Consider the following 17,182-nt stretch of genomic DNA (forward strand, 5'->3'; position numbering starts at 1 on the left):
TGAGCTAGCAAGGGGACCTTATGAGATTATAAACTCCAATTATACAAAATTAATTAATTAAACTCTTTAATTAATCAATTTCCATTCATTAACTATAGATCACTCAACTATATGCCTAGAGTTGCACTCTTATGCACTGTAGGACAAGTAATGTCCATCGTTATAATCATTATAAGCAAGTCGATCCTTCACGAGTTGTTCATAATTACAGCTGGGTTAAAAGTCTGTTTTACCCCTGTAATTACATCTTTCACCTTAAGTACCACTGATTCTCTAACGAATAATTTGTCTATGATCCAATCATAAACCAAGTCCCTCTCGGGCCAATGAGAGGGTGGGGCCCCATTGTTCAAGTCCCGAAATCAGTACTTAAGAGAACAACTCATCTACCTTCCTTGTATGGAAAGGAGTGAATTTCATCTCATGATATTATGTTCCCAACTCCCTATCTGGTCAAGTCCCCAAAATAGTAGGCATATTGAATGGGCTAAAAGAGTCATTCTCATCCATGTAGATTAAAGGACAAGCCCTTACAGGTAGGAGTTCATAACTCACTCAGGATTAAGATCGAGTCACATATGATCATCATGTGAAATATTAATCTTCTCAATTGACGGATTTATAAAGAGAGATTAAATATTTCTTGGTCCAGTCTTATACAAACTCATTGTATAGGATACCCCCACTTACATGTCTACATATGAATGATTTGGATCAAATCATTTGTAACGATTACAAAGTGGGCCGTATCAATAGTGTTACCAGGATAAGGCACCCAACCTTATCCATATACTATAGACTATTTAGGTTATTACTTCAACACAATCCTCTTGTATGTCAACCACATACTGTTCAAGATTACATTAATAACCTTGGATTTTCATACCATGGATAACAATTAAATTACAAATAAAATAATATAAATTATTGTTACAAACTAAATAATTAATTACGAGGCTTTAGGGCATAAATCCCAACATTGTATGTGGTACTAACAATGCATGCTTCNATCACTCAACTATATGCCTAGAGTTGCACTCTTATGCACTGTAGGACAAGTAATGTCCATCGTTATAATCATTATAAGCAAGTCGATCCTTCACGAGTTGTTCATAATTACAGCTGGGTTAAAAGTCTGTTTTACCCCTGTAATTACATCTTTCACCTTAAGTACCACTGATTCTCTAACGAATAATTTGTCTATGATCCAATCATAAACCAAGTCCCTCTCGGGCCAATGAGAGGGTGGGGCCCCATTGTTCAAGTCCCGAAATCAGTACTTAAGAGAACAACTCATCTACCTTCCTTGTATGGAAAGGAGTGAATTTCATCTCATGATATTATGTTCCCAACTCCCTATCTGGTCAAGTCCCCAAAATAGTAGGCATATTGAATGGGCTAAAAGAGTCATTCTCATCCATGTAGATTAAAGGACAAGCCCTTACAGGTAGGAGTTCATAACTCACTCAGGATTAAGATCGAGTCACATATGATCATCATGTGAAATATTAATCTTCTCAATTGACGGATTTATAAAGAGAGATTAAATATTTCTTGGTCCAGTCTTATACAAACTCATTGTATAGGATACCCCCACTTACATGTCTACATATGAATGATTTGGATCAAATCATTTGTAACGATTACAAAGTGGGCCGTATCAATAGTGTTACCAGGATAAGGCACCCAACCTTATCCATATACTATAGACTATTTAGGTTATTACTTCAACACAATCCTCTTGTATGTCAACCACATACTGTTCAAGATTACATTAATAACCTTGGATTTTCATACCATGGATAACAATTAAATTACAAATAAAATAATATAAATTATTGTTACAAACTAAATAATTAATTACGAGGCTTTAGGGCATAAATCCCAACATTGTATGTGGTACTAACAATGCATGCTTCGTAGCCCCTCCACGTGTCGTACTTTGTGAGTGTTTGACATGTATTATGCTATGTTATGCTTTAATGCCAGTTCAAATGAGGATTAATTTCTCAATTTTTTCATTTTGATCCATCTTTCCTAATTATGTTATGTATTATGTTTGTAGAGTTTTGTGAAGAAATTGGATTTGAATTGGGTAAGGAACAACAATTATTTCTTCTTATGACTAATTATAAATTAAGAGACCAATATCTCTGTAAAAATACATTAAACTCTAAATCTTATTTTAATTTTAGAGAATTTTCTTATTTTATATTAATTTACTTTTTATTTGTAATTTTACCACATTTTTTATTTTATATTAATTTACTTTTATTTTTATTTATTTTCACTCTCAAATTTGGTTTCTATTTGAGTTTATTTTTATTTGTAATTTTACAACATTTTCTTATTTTATATTAATTTACTTTTATTTTTATTTATTTTCACTTTCAAATTTAGTTTCTATTTGAGTTTTGAACCCTCCAAATTTAGGTGGTGATAGATTGATTTGAGAGCGGTCAGATTTTAGATTATATAGATTTTTTCTTAGAATAAAAAGTCGTATACCTTTATGACTCAGTTCGATGAAACGTTTCGCCACGATCAAGTAAGCAATCTAACTCTATTTCGAAGTATATGATATGTTGTAAAACTTGTATGAATTTATTGTATGTTTTGAGTTTCGTGGTACTTATAAAATGTCCTTGGACATTAAAGAGTGAATGTTAACCATATAAGACAATACTGGATCAAAGTTAGAGTGTCTAGATATGGTGAGGACGAAAACTCATATCAATAGATTTTAGGCCTTCTAAAACTCCATTCGCAGCCATCATCTTCATTTATTTGACGCTCATTTGTGCAAGTTTATACACCCTACAGTGCAGTATAGGGTACCAGATTTTGTGTCGTGCTACCACCATGACACCCTTCACAATCTTCCCCAAACTCTTTCCAAACTCGGCTGCATAACATGTGCTATCCAACTAACCAATAGAGATCAGATTCTTGTTGAGATCAGGAATATATTTGTCATCGTATAACCTCCACCTATTTCTTGCTATAATTTGTATGGAGACATCTCTCTTCCCTTCAATCTTCAACGTTTTCTTGTCGGCAAGATACACCTTCCCAAAATTTCCTTATTTGAAATTTTGAAACAATTCCTTACTTCAAGACAAATGAAACAATGCAACTGAATCTAAAATCCATAATTCAATTGAGCTATTCATGCTAAGAATTAGAGCATCCTCGGTATCTTCTGCTGAATATATAGAATCATTGTCATCTTCAAATTTGTGATTTTGCTTTTCTTAAATTTTGTACAATCTGTCCGAAAGTGTCATTTTTCTCCACAATTTCAACACTTTACGTTTGGTTTGTTTGGAGATTTTTCTCGATTCCTTTATCTTGATCGCTCATGTTTGTTTGGGCTCTTTGATTTATTATTTTTTTTTCTTCGATCAACACTGAGAGTATTGCGAGATGAATCTCCAATTTTCCATTTGGGAATACGTTCACTGACATCTCAAATTTCATCAAACTTCAGTTTATCAGATGCTCGTGAATTGTTGATTGTAGCAACAACAGTATACCACGACTAGGGTAAAGATGACATCCAAATCAATGCTTTAATTTCATTTTTGAACCTAATGTCCACCGAGTTCAATTGACTAACAATCACATTGAACTAATTTATATGATCGGTAACAAATCTACCTTTAGAAATTTGTAGATTGAACAACCTCTGCATCAAATACACCTTGTTCATAGCCGCGAATTTTCGTACATATTTGACAACACCTTGAATAGGCCCGATGTCGTCTTCTCTTTGATGATGTTGAACGTCATGTTTCTAGACAGCGTCAACCCGATCAACCCTAAGGTGTGACGATCCTTGAGCTTCCACTCCTCCATGATCATGGTATCCGGCTTCACCCCCCAAAAGGGTTTCTAAAGATCTTTCTGGTACATATAATCTTCAATCTGCATTTTCTAGAAACTGATATCGAATCCATCAAACTTTTCAATTCTTGTCTTTGAACTTTCCATCTTCAAAGATCGTGGTGAATCTCGCCTTGCTCTGATACCACTTATTAGGATCACACAACAACGCACACACTCGATCTAAATGAAAACAAAGAACATGATAGAGAAAATGTAAGGAGATATATTGACTAAAATTTTTGTATTAATGACTTCAAGATATGCAGAGAAAGTGTATGAAGAATGAGAAATGTACATTTTGAAAGCACTGACTAATGGGTATATATATGATCTCAGTTTATTATATATATAGCTTTAACTGATATAACCGCCTGCTATTATAAATATTTAGTATATATATATCTCTACATATTTTTACTACAAATAATTAGCCTCCGTATCCAATATTCTAGAGCTCAAATAGTTAGTTTTTCTATGAGAGTTTAAAGAAAAATAAGCAAATGGAGGCTCGAAACATTGGAACCCATCAGTTTACTTTCTGTAAACATTTTAAGTTTCAAATTTAGAACTTTGAGTCCAAAATTCTTCGTCTAGAGATTGATTCGTTTAATGGGTCTTATACAATTAGTGTAGGGTAAGTTAAGGAACACAGTTGAAGAAGATTATCATCAGCTTATCGTCTACGGCTACTAAGAAACTTCTTACACAGCTTCGGGATGATTCTACCATCAAGGATCTTGGCATTTTGAGTTATTTTCATCAGCTTATCATCTACGGCTACTAAGAAACTTCTTACACAGCTTCGGGATGATTCTATCATCAAGGATCTTGGCATTTTGAGTTATTTTCTTGAGATTGAGGTCTAAGATTTATTGTCGATAACTAATATGCTCACCTCCAAAGGTGTGCACACACCTATACTTCCTAGTGAGAAGTTGTTATTGGATGGTGATGAAAATCTCTCACATGGATACTACTCGCTATCGGAGTGTCGTTGGTGCTCTCCAACATTTGTCTCTAACACTTCCTGATATATCCTTCTGTCCTCCGGACTTCTGTACATTAGGAGGTGGTCAAACTAATTCTACTAATTCTCCGTTATCTACATGGACTATTGATATGGGCTTGCAGCACTGATTTGTTGAGTGCCTTCTTTCTCGGATCTGTGCTGATTGGGCCGGGAATCCTGATGACCATCGACGTAGTGGAGGCTATGCAATCTTATCTCGGATCTGTGCTGATTGGGCCGGGAATCCTGATGACCATCGACGTAGTGGAGGCTATGCAATCTTATCTCGACAGTTTCTTGCAAGGCGCAATCTTATGCCACTACCGAATTATTTTGGATCAAAGTCCCTCTTGTGTGAGTTTGAAATCTAACAGCACCAATTATTTTGGATCAAAGTCCCTCTTGTGTGAGTTTGAAATCTAACAGCACCAATCCCTCTTGTGTGAGTTTGAAATATAACAGCACCAATTATTTTGGATCCAATTCTTGCCTTGTGTGAGTTTGAAATCTACCAGCACAAGTCTTTGAAGATGAAGACCAAATTCTAGCTAGCTAATTTTCAAGGCATGTAATATTCAATTGTTCTAATATTCTAGGGTTATTAAAATAAACCAACAAACTACTTAATTTGATATAATTATGGGGGCATTCCATGAATTGAACTCAAGACCTCTTGCAACCGAAGCGAAAATCTACCACTAGAACAAATGCCCTTGTAGTGGATCAATCATTTTTAGTTGTTAGTCCATGTGTTTTGTGTGCCTCAAGATTTGAAATTTATCCACGTGTTTTTTTGTGCTTTAGAACCTACCATTATTGTCATGTTAATTTCACATCCATCACATAATAGAATTGGTTCTTCAAATCAATTAGATGTACTTCCATTAATATTATTAAGAAATATTGACATAAATAAAGTTCATATCCTACCATTCTTACCTTGTACCTTTGAGATTATGAATGACCCAGCTCCTAGCTCAAATTATTTTGGTTGAAGTTGCATTACCATTAAAGCATATGGATTCCTTTGGGATAGATATTGAAACAATACATTTGAATTTTAAGTAAAATTTCACCACAAACTATGTTTTTGAAAACGACTTTTTTTTTTTAATTTTTTTTTTTTATTTTAGTTTTCAAAACTTAGATTCATATGTAGTGGCTAATTTTCAAAACTACTTCTTTGCTACCATTTAACAATATTTGTTTTGTAAAATGGGATTAACTTCTTTTAAGTTTATGTAGTTTCTTTTTATTACTATGTTTACTTCTATCTCTTAAAGTAACTTTTTGTTTCTCAATTGTCTCCTTTCACCTGTTTATGCAATGTTTTGATCAGATCTGCCTTGCTTTTGGTTGCACAAAAATAATCGATAAACATCTTCAAAAGGAGAACAATGAGTGGAACTATGAATCGTTCTAAAGGAGAACGGTACTATGAATTAATCTATCATATGTCATCTCTACAAATGGCAAACATTCGTCTCAAGACTTAATATTCTTAGAAATAATAGGCAGATTAAATCCATAAACATCAGAAGGAGAACAACCGCATCCCTGTACCAATCGCATGCAAAGAGAGCACTCTACCATCTTAGCTACATCCCCACAATTCCTAAGTAACAAAACCCAAAACTGCCTATCATCAATAATAGTGAAAATGAAAAAATATTTCTGCTCATTATGTCAAAAAATAAGGTAAAATTGAATAGAAATAAATTTTAATAACCAATAGTTTCTTTAGGAGATGCACTCTACCATCTTAGCTACATAACAAAATCCAAAACTTCGGGTCATCAATAATAGTGAAAATGAAATAATATTTCTACATAACAAAATCCAAAACAACCCGTCATCAATAATAGTGAAAATGAAATAATATTTCTGCTCATTATGTCAAAAAACTACCCGTCATCAATAATAGTGAAAATGAAATAATATTTATGCTCATTATGTCGAAAATAAAGAAAAATTGAATAGAAATAAAATATTAATAACGAATAGTCTCTTTAAGAGATGCAGGGTATCAATCCCCGCACCTCTCACATTCTAAGCGAGCTCTCTACCATATGAGCTATATCCCAATGATTATCAATCTCCGCACCTCTCACATGCTAAGCGAGCGCTCTACCATATGAGCTATATCTCAATGATTCTTACATCACAAAATCCTAAACGTCTGGTCATCAATGTGAAAAATAAAAAACTATCTTTGTTCATTATGTCATAAAAAAGAAAATATTGAGAAGAAATAATACATTGTGTCATAAATAAGAAAATATTGAAAAGAAATAATACATTTAATAATCGATAGTCTTTCTTTGGAAACGGGGCGGGGTATCAATCCCCATACCTCTCACATACAAAGAGCGCTCTATTATTTAAGTTACATCCCCACAATTCTTGCATCACAAGACCCTAAATTTTCCTCAACTACCTGTCATCAATCATAGCGAAAATGAAATCGTCATTAATAATAGTGAAAAATGAAAAACTATCTTTGTTCATTATGTCATAAATAAGAAAATATTGAAAAGAAATAATATATTTAGTAATCAATTCATTTGGAGAAGCAAGGTACCGAGAAATAATATATTTAATAATCAATTCATTTGGAGAAGCAAGGTACCGATCCCGTACTTCCCACGTAGGAAGCTAAAAATGAAAAACTATCTTTGTTCATTATGTCATAAATAAGAAAATATTGAAAAGAAATAATATATTTAGTAATCAATTCATTTGGAGAAGCAAGGTACCGATCCCGTACTTCCCACGTAGGAAGCTCTACCATCTGAGCTACATCCCCACGATTCGTACATTAGAAAACCCTAAACTTCCCGTCATTAATAATTGTGTCGATTCCCGTACAACTAAGATTAATAATTGATAGTTTACCTTTGGAGATGCAGGGTAGCGATCCCCAGACCTCTCACATGCAAAGCAAGTGCTCTACCATTTAAGCTACATCCCTACAATTCTTACATCACAAAACCTTTAAACTTCCCATCATCAATAATGGTGAAAATGAAAAAATATCTCTGCTCATTATGTCATAAATAATGAAAGATTGAATAGAAATAAAATATTAATAACAAATAATTACTTTTGGAGATAGGGGTACATCCGAACAATTCTTACATGACAAAATCCTATACGTCCCATCATCAACAATAGTGAAAAATGAAAACTATCCGTACTCATTATGTCATAAATAAGAAATTTGAAAAAGAAAAAGAAATAGAATATTTGGTAATAGGATTCCTTTGGAGATGCAGGGTGTCGATCCCCGTACTTTTCACATGCGAAGCGAGCGCTCTACCATCTGAGCTACATCCCACAATTCTTACATCACATCCCCACAATTCTTACATCATAAAATCCTAAATCTACCATCACCAATAATAATGAAAATAAAAACATATCTATGCTCCATTATGTCATAAATAAGAAATGATTGAATAGAAATAAAATCAACTGAGCTACATTCTCTGCATGCAAAGTGATCGCTCTACCATCTGAGCTACATCCCCACCATTCTTACATCACAAAACTTTAAATTCATCATTATGTCATAAATAAGGAAATATCGAATAAAAATATTAATAACAAATAGTTTCTTCTAAAAATGCAAATGCAAAATATCGATCTCGTACCTCTCACATGCTAAGCAAACACTCTACCATCTAAGCTACATCCCTACAATTTTTATATTACATACCATCTAAGCTACATCCCTACAATTCTTATATTACATAACTCTAAATTTTCTGTCAGCAATAATAGTGAAAAATGAAGAAATATCGCTACCCATCATGAATAAGGAAAAATGGAATAGAAATAAAATATTAATAAATTCAAACAAATAGATTCTTTTGGATTTAAGAGGTATTGATCCCTATACCTCTCACATGCTAAGCGAGCACTTTACCATCTAAGCTACATCCCCACATTTTTTATATCACAAAACCCTAAATGTCTCGTCATCAATAATAGTAAAAATGAAAAACTGTCTCTGCAAATTATGTCATAAATAAAAAGAAATTGAAAAAAATAATATATTTAATAATTGATAGTTATCCAGATGCGGGTACTAGTCCCCAAAGCTACATCCCTATGATTATGTCATAAATAAGGAAAAATTGAAGAGAAATAAATTATTAATTAAAAATAGTTTATTTTGGAGATGTGTGGTATCGAAACCCATGCCTTCCGCATGCTAAGAGAGCGCTCTACCATCTAAGCTATATCCCCACATTATTTGCACCACAAAATCCTAAATTTTCCGTCATCAATAATACTGAAAATGAAGAAATATTGCTACTCAGCATGTAATGATTAAGGAAAAATTGAAATGTCGTCTTCTCTTTGATGATGTTGAACATCATGTTTTTCGACAGCGTCAACCAGATCAACCTTAAGACGTGACGATCCTTGAGCTTCCACTCCTCCGTGGTTATGGTATCCGGCTTCACCCCCGAAAGAGGTTTATGAAGATCTTTCTAGTACATATAATCTTCAATCTGCATATTCTAAAAACTGATATGGAATCCATCAAACATTTCAATTCCAGTCTTTGAACATTTCATCTTCACAGATCATGGTGAATCTCGTCTCGCTATGATACCAGTTATTAGGATCACACAACAACACACACTCGATCTAAATGAACACAAAAAATATGATAGAGAAAATGTAAGGAGAAATATTGACTAAAGGTTTTGTATTAATGACTTCAGGTAAGCAAATAGAGGATATGAAGGATGAGAAATATACATTTTGAAAAAATTGAGGTAAATATATGATTTCAGTTTATTATATATATATAGCTTTAATAGATATAACCGCCTACTATATAAAAATATTTAGTATATATGTAACGACCCGGGAAAGAAAGAAATATATATATATATATATATATATATATAATAATAATAATAATAATAATAATAATAATAAATATATAAATAAATAAACGAAAAAAAAAAAAAACTCAGTCCCCGGAAAACCCGCGAGTTTTCCGGCGACCGTCGAGTTTCGCGGAACCCACGCGAAACGACGGCCACAGCACGCCCACCCTCAGCCCACGACACCCAGCATCTTCAGAACACCTGCAAAGGGAGAAAAGAGAGAATTTCGAGAGAGAGAGAGAGAGAGAGAGATTTCGGACAAACGTCGGCGAGTGTCCAGTTTCTCCGACGAGCCCTCAAACCACCCTCAAACCGACACCAAACGACCTGTTACCACCATAAGAGGGATCCCTAACGAAAGCACAATAACTCAGGGTGCGTTTTGTGTTATTTCGTAAGCGTCGTCGTCGGTAACCGAGGTCGGAAAATTAGGTTTCTTAATCCATTCTTAGATCTGTGGCTTTTAGGAGCTTTTAGGCCGCAAAACTCCCAGAAAGGAAAGAAGGACGACGAACAAAGAGGAAAAGGGAAGGAAGAGGACCGAAATCGGCAACGGAAACGCCGCGGGAAGGAGAGAGAAAGCTCGCCGGAAAATCGGCCAAAGTCGGGTAAGGAAGACGAGATCCACGGATCCGGGTCAACCCGAACCCAGAACCCGGGAGAGCCAGCCCGTTCCTCCCTTGGCCTCTGCCTTCGGCCCAGCCCAACTACAGCGGCCCAAACCTCAAACCGGCCCAGAAGCTACGGTTCAGTTGAACCAACCCAGACTAGACCCACGGTCCAATTGAGCCGGCCTGCAAACCAAACACTTGCGGCCCAGCCCAGTAAGCCGAGGCCCAACGTTTAGCCTTGGCCCAGTAGCCTTCCACAGCCCGCGACCCGAACCACGACCCGAACCGGACTGCGACCCGCGCTTCGACCCGACACTACCGCCCGACGTGGCTTTCTCTGCTGCTGCCACGTGTCACACAGCGGCGCGGCAGTCCTCGGCTCGGCTCGGCGCAAACGGCTCGGGCTCCCTCCGGTGACGCTCCGGCGGCTCCTCCGGCGGCTCCAGCGGCTGTTCGGCTCGGCTCACCTGTTTTCAGCCCGGTTTCCACTGTTTCGACCCTCCCGGATCTGTTTTCGGCCCCGATTAAGGTATCCGAGGCCGTTTTAGAGCCGTATTTCACATTTATTAAATTAGGTAAATTAATTGTGAAATACTAACGGAAAGTGGTGAACGGTGTGATAGGAAACAAACCCCAGCGAAGTAGGAAGCAGCTCTCACGGAACGGGAGCTTACGTTTAGCTATTTAGGGAGTACTTCGGCCGAGGCCAACCAAGTAAGTGGCCTTACTATAGGATAGGCTATATAAATTGTATGATGCTTGATGATATGTGCCAGTTTATACATATTTTGTTGAGTGACGCTTAATATGTTTGACGCACGTTGTGGCATTATGATGAGCATGATGATTGCATGATTTTTACCTTAATATGATGATGTTTTCCATATTGAGCATGCTAGATGATGATGAGTGCCATATTGCATCATGTCGTTAGATCGACGTAGGACACAACCCTAAGAGCATGAAAATGATATTAATATAAATATCCACGATATGCGTTACCTAGAGTAACAAAGAGATGAGACTAGAGGGTTGTGTCAGAAGAGACATTACGATGGATTTAGAGGGACCTCATGCATTTTGTATGTTCATAAGCATAGGGCTACTTCCCCTAGAGATGATGAGTGCGGACGCGCACCTTATGATGAGCGCGAATGCGCACAGGTGCGAAAGCACACAGATGAGGGTGTTCATGAGGCGCATGACACTATGGGGTTCCGCTGACCTCCGGACGTCGCTACAGATTAGCTTGACCAGAGGGTCCAGGGGGTGTGCGAGCATCCTGGGGACTCACACTCGCACGTGTGAGTCGTGTGTAGGGAAGTACTACACATCCAATTTGTCCGAGACTGGAGGCCACCCCTAAGATGATTAGAGATAGGTCCCTATTCATGATTGCATGTGTTTGCATTAGCATGACCCCTATAGTGGGGCCACTTACTGAGTATTTCTAGGCCGTGTGCCATATTATTNTAATAATAATAATAATAATAATAATAATAATAAATATATAAATAAATAAACGAAAAAAAAAAAAAACTCAGTCCCNGCTCCCATGTAGGGTTGACGGTGACATCGTGATCAGAGACTGTGGCGCGTGCATAGGATAGTTGTATATTTAATTCCTAGTTTTGGTTAGGATAGAACGTTTGCATTTCATTCATTTATATTAATTAATTTGTAATCGTTTTATTTTATCTTTTTGAACTCCAGCACGATGTTTGAAACACGTAAGTCCGGCAGTGTTTTCCAGTGTTTTAATGTATTCTAAAGTTTTAATTTTTTCCTCTAATAAAGATGAGCATGCTTAGATTTTTTATTCTGCATTAGAGATGAGCATGAGACGTTAGTGACGACTCTAGATATGTGAAAATTTAGGGTAGTTACAATATATATATGTATCAGATTTTTATTATAAATAATCAGCCTACTCTAAATAGTTAGACTCTATATCTAACTTTTATAAGCTGAGTTTTTCTAGGAGTTTGAAGAAAAATAATCAAAATGGAGGGTCTCAATTTCTTTATGCAACTTTTAGCCAAGAATTCTGAAAATCCCAAAATTATTCATCCACAATGAATCTCATCCTTTTAAATCAACTTGTACAACTTTATGGCTATGAGAAGAACAACTTTGGTTAAGAAATCAAAAGGTAAAAGATGTTGGAACGTTGGAACCCATCAGTTTACTTTCGGTAAACGTTTTAAGTTTGAAATTTAGAAAGTCTGGTCCAAAATTCTTCGTTTATTGATTGATTTAATGGGTCTTATACAATTAACTGCAGGGTAAGTTAAGGAACCCAATTGAAGAAGAAATCAAGAGGAGATGAGCTTTGAATCATTCAAACTAGAAGCATCTTGGAATTAATTTTCTTGGTAAGTTTATTATCATGCTGGAGACTTGGTAAGTTACATGCCTAATAGTAACGGAGTCTAACCCAACTTGGTAAATTTTCTTGGTAAGTTACATGCTTAGTAGTAACGGAGTCTAACCCGACGATCATTCAAGCAAACATCCACCAACCAAGAGTGGTGAAAATGATGCTGCCATTGTTGTATTTATAAAGGGAAGCTCGAGTGAACCAACCCACTACATGAACACAACAACACAAAACAGGAAGGTCAGATAATGGGTTTATTTTCACCCGGAGAGATAAATCAAAGATTAGTTTTAAATTTGGATAGGTATGTCAATTGAAAGTGAGAAACACAAAATGATATTAAGAGCAAACATTCTCTTCCGAGAGGAGTGAATTGGGTCACTCTTGGTTATCAAACTCGAGACCTCTTACACCCAAAGAAAGAATCATACCACTAAACCTAAGTTGTATTTCATTTATTTTCTTTTATTATTATATCTTTTAGATCTAGACAGCCGTAAGAGTTTGATTAATTCTGAAATTATTTACCGGTTTGCGATATTAAGAGCATTATCATTATAGTTTTAATTGCCTCAATTTTTGTTTTTCTTCTCTTTTTTCATGGTTTCTTAAGATGACAATGGTAAGTATAAATGCCCATACTAAAAAAAAGATTAAGACATAGGGGCATTTCAAAAGTTGAACTCAAGAACTCTTGCACATCAAAATCATATCTACACCAACCCATACTAAAATTTTCCAAAATGTATTATACGAGAATGTGACTAGTTGTCAATTCTTCCTACCCAGGTTATATGCTATCAAATACATTGTTGTTACTTATTTGCTTTTAGCTTATAATATTGCTTTATTTGAAATTACTTTTAACGTATTTTTAGCTTATAATATTGCTTTATTTGAAATTACTTTTAACGTATTTCCTTCTTCCTTGTACGAATCACTGAAAATTTTAGGCTAGTGAGTCTCAAATTTTATTTCAAACGCACCCAAAATTGAACCTACTAGTTCCTTCTTCCTTGCACAACTCAATGAAAATTTTGGTGCCCTTCTCACTCCTATTATCCGTTCCACTTCTTCTCGCTCTTTGAAACTTCTTTAAATGTTATTGTTCACTAGTTATTTGGGCACATCTTCCTTAAAAGGATTGTGATGACAGATGACCTAGGTAAAACTACTATTGGGACATTAGTGCAATAGAGAATTTGTGCTCCTTTCTTGAAGCCTTCCGCGGACAACCTAACAAAGAGCTCCTAGAAAAAATATCATAGAACAATTTGTGTAATGCCTTTGAAGTTAGGGTCGAGGCTCTATCTATCTCCCAAGAATATGGTAGTAATACCCTCATCTTCTTTTACAAAACTTTCTCAAGTCCTCCTAGAATGATTTGAAAGTGATAGCCCACGTGGGATGATTTGAAAGTAGTACCCTCATCTTCTTTTATAAGACTACCTTAAAGCCTTCCTGGAATGATTTTACCATGTTGATTCTTAGAAAAGAGAAGCCAGTCTTGATGTCATTAATGTCAAGAAAGGAGATGATTTTATTAATTCTTAAACAAGAGTCTTGATGTTATCAATGTCCGGAAAGGAGAGGAATCCTCATCATACATACACAGATTTGTTTGTTTATTGTTGTTGTTTCCTCCCTTCATCATACATACACAGATTTGTTTGTTTATTGTTGTTGTTTCCTCCCTTCATCATACATACACAGATTTGTTTGTTTATTGTTGTTGTTTCCTCCCTTCATCATACATACACAGATTTGTTTGTTTATTGTTGTTGTTTCCTCCCTTCATCATACATACACAGATTTGTTTGTTTATTGTTGTTGTTTCCTCCCTTCATCATACATACACAGATTTGTTTGTTTATTGTTGTTGTTTCCTCCCTTCATCATACATACACAGATTTGTTTGTTTATTGTTGTTGTTTGCTCCCTTCATCATACATACACAGATTTGTTTGTTTATTGTTGTTGTTTGCTCCCTTCATCATGCTCCCTTCATCATACACAGATTTTTGTTGTTTGCTCCCTTCATCATACATACACAGATTTGTTTGTTTATTCTTGTTGTTTGCTCCCTTCAATTAACATGTTTTTTTTTTCAAATATCCATGTGAATTATTTCTTGGTTCAATGTTTAAAAAAAACACCTTTCGAATCTTATTATTTTGCATGCTTCAAGCTTCAATTTGATATAATTGTTGAGGGCATTTCGAGAACCGAACGGAAGACCTCTCACATCTTAAGCAAGAATCATACCACTAGACCAAATGCCCTTGTAGTGGATCTATCATTTTTAGTTGCTAGTCCATATATTTTATGTATTTGAAATTTATCCACATATTTTTATGCTTTAGAATCATGTTAACTTCGCCTTTAGATTCTTTAGAACCTTTATGAATGACACAACTGAAATTATTTTGGTTGATAAGCTAACTTACACTCCCTACATTCCATAATCTAAGTTGATAAGCTAAAATACATTACCCTACCTTCTATAATCTCATGTATTTGCTGAAACCACCATACCTAAATGAAGTTCTCTATTTGTAATCATTTACATAATTAAATAAAGGATTGGGGAATAACAATAAATGAAAAGATGCTACAATAAAAGGCAAATATGATACCTACAGTAAGTCGTAACAGAAGACAAATATCTTATAATAAAAGATCAAATATGATATATATAATAAACGATAATGTATGACTAAATATTCTTAACATAAAGAAAGACTTCTTACCTCACGAATCATTAGTATGTAATCATAAGGAAGAGTGTTTGAAGCATCACGCTGTCGCTGCATGGCTAATCCATTGCAAACATGCTCAGAAGGTTTCTCTCAATTTTCGCAAAACTTACATTAATCTTTGAAGATTCAATTTAGCTAGTTTTCATAACACTACATTGTCCTTAGCCACCAAGATTCTATCCAATTCGCGCTTTTCACAACTCAAGTTTTCATATTTCTTTTCTAATTTTTTTTGTCAACTTTGTTGCCCAACAATTGGTGTATTCCCCATTGACCTTATTATGATAATATTTGTACAATTATGAACTCAAATATTTAGAAACATCATCTTTCTAATATATTATACTACTTTTTCTATTTTGTAATGTGTCTCTAGTAGCAAACGTGTCATTTCATACAAATAACAATCATGAAAATGCTAGATATAAAAACATATTCGATTTGAAAGATACTTTACTTTTACTTTCTTTAAGGCATCCCATATATACTTTTCCACTACTTGGTATAGTAGGGCCATTCTGAATAGAGTCTAAAGAACATAATTCTACCACTAAAAATACTTTTCTTTTCTTTGGAGTTCATTTATTTGCAGTTATGCGGTTAAGTTTTTCAACTATTGTTTTTACAACACACAAAACCATTTGATAGAATTTGAGGGGCATTCTGATTATTGAATTCGGAACCTTTTACACTCGAAGTGAAAATCATACTATTAGACCAAATGTCCTTCTTGCTGATCTATTATTTTTCGTTGCTAGTCCATGTGCTTTATGCATTTCAAGGTTTGAAATTTATCAACGTGTTTTCAAAACTTGTTCTCAAATCATTTGGATGTATTTCAATTAATATTGTTAAGAAATATTGACATAAACAAAGTCTAATATTATGTTAAGTTTATTTAAGTTGTAATATATGATCGGGCTAAATTGTCTTGAAATGCCGTTTAATAGAGATACAATTATTGGTTCTTGCTTGATATATGTCTTGATACTAAATTAGGATTTTCCTTATAAACAAAAAGATTTTTGATAGGATCCATATGCATCCACATTTAAAAATTAGTTTTTGAAAATTAGTTTTAGGACGCTGTGAAAGGGAGTGGTGATGTCATACCTCGAAAGGAAGAGACTCATAGAATGGTAGAGGCAAATATAGCTTTTGCAAATTTTGGTTAATCCATGATCAAGTTCTATGTAGACACATAGGCCCCATGGATCCATACATCTCAATCGGAAAAGAATAAATAGAAAAAAAAATTGGAATTGATCAATTATTTCTTGAAACAAACGAAAACAAAAATGAAAGACAACATAAATCATGTATCAACTAAGTCAAGCCCACTCAAGAATTTGATTAAGAATAACAAAGAAGAATCTCTAATCAAAATACTAAACTTAGGGTAATAATTTTGAACTAATTGAAAAAATTGATAAGGAAGATTTTAATTATCTCACAATAAATTAACAAAACAACACATTGAACAATAAAAAAAATAATTTTATAGGATTGGAGGAGAACCAACTAAAAAATACTAAGTTGATGGATCATACCAATCAGATCATTTCTTTTAAATTTGAATGAAAATGAAAATTCTAAAAAAAAAAAAAAAAAAAAAAAAAAAAAAAAAA

This window comes from Cucurbita pepo, chromosome LG03 (assembly GCF_002806865.2).
Source record: "Cucurbita pepo subsp. pepo cultivar mu-cu-16 chromosome LG03, ASM280686v2, whole genome shotgun sequence".
Classification (NCBI taxonomy): Eukaryota; Viridiplantae; Streptophyta; class Magnoliopsida; order Cucurbitales; family Cucurbitaceae; genus Cucurbita; species Cucurbita pepo.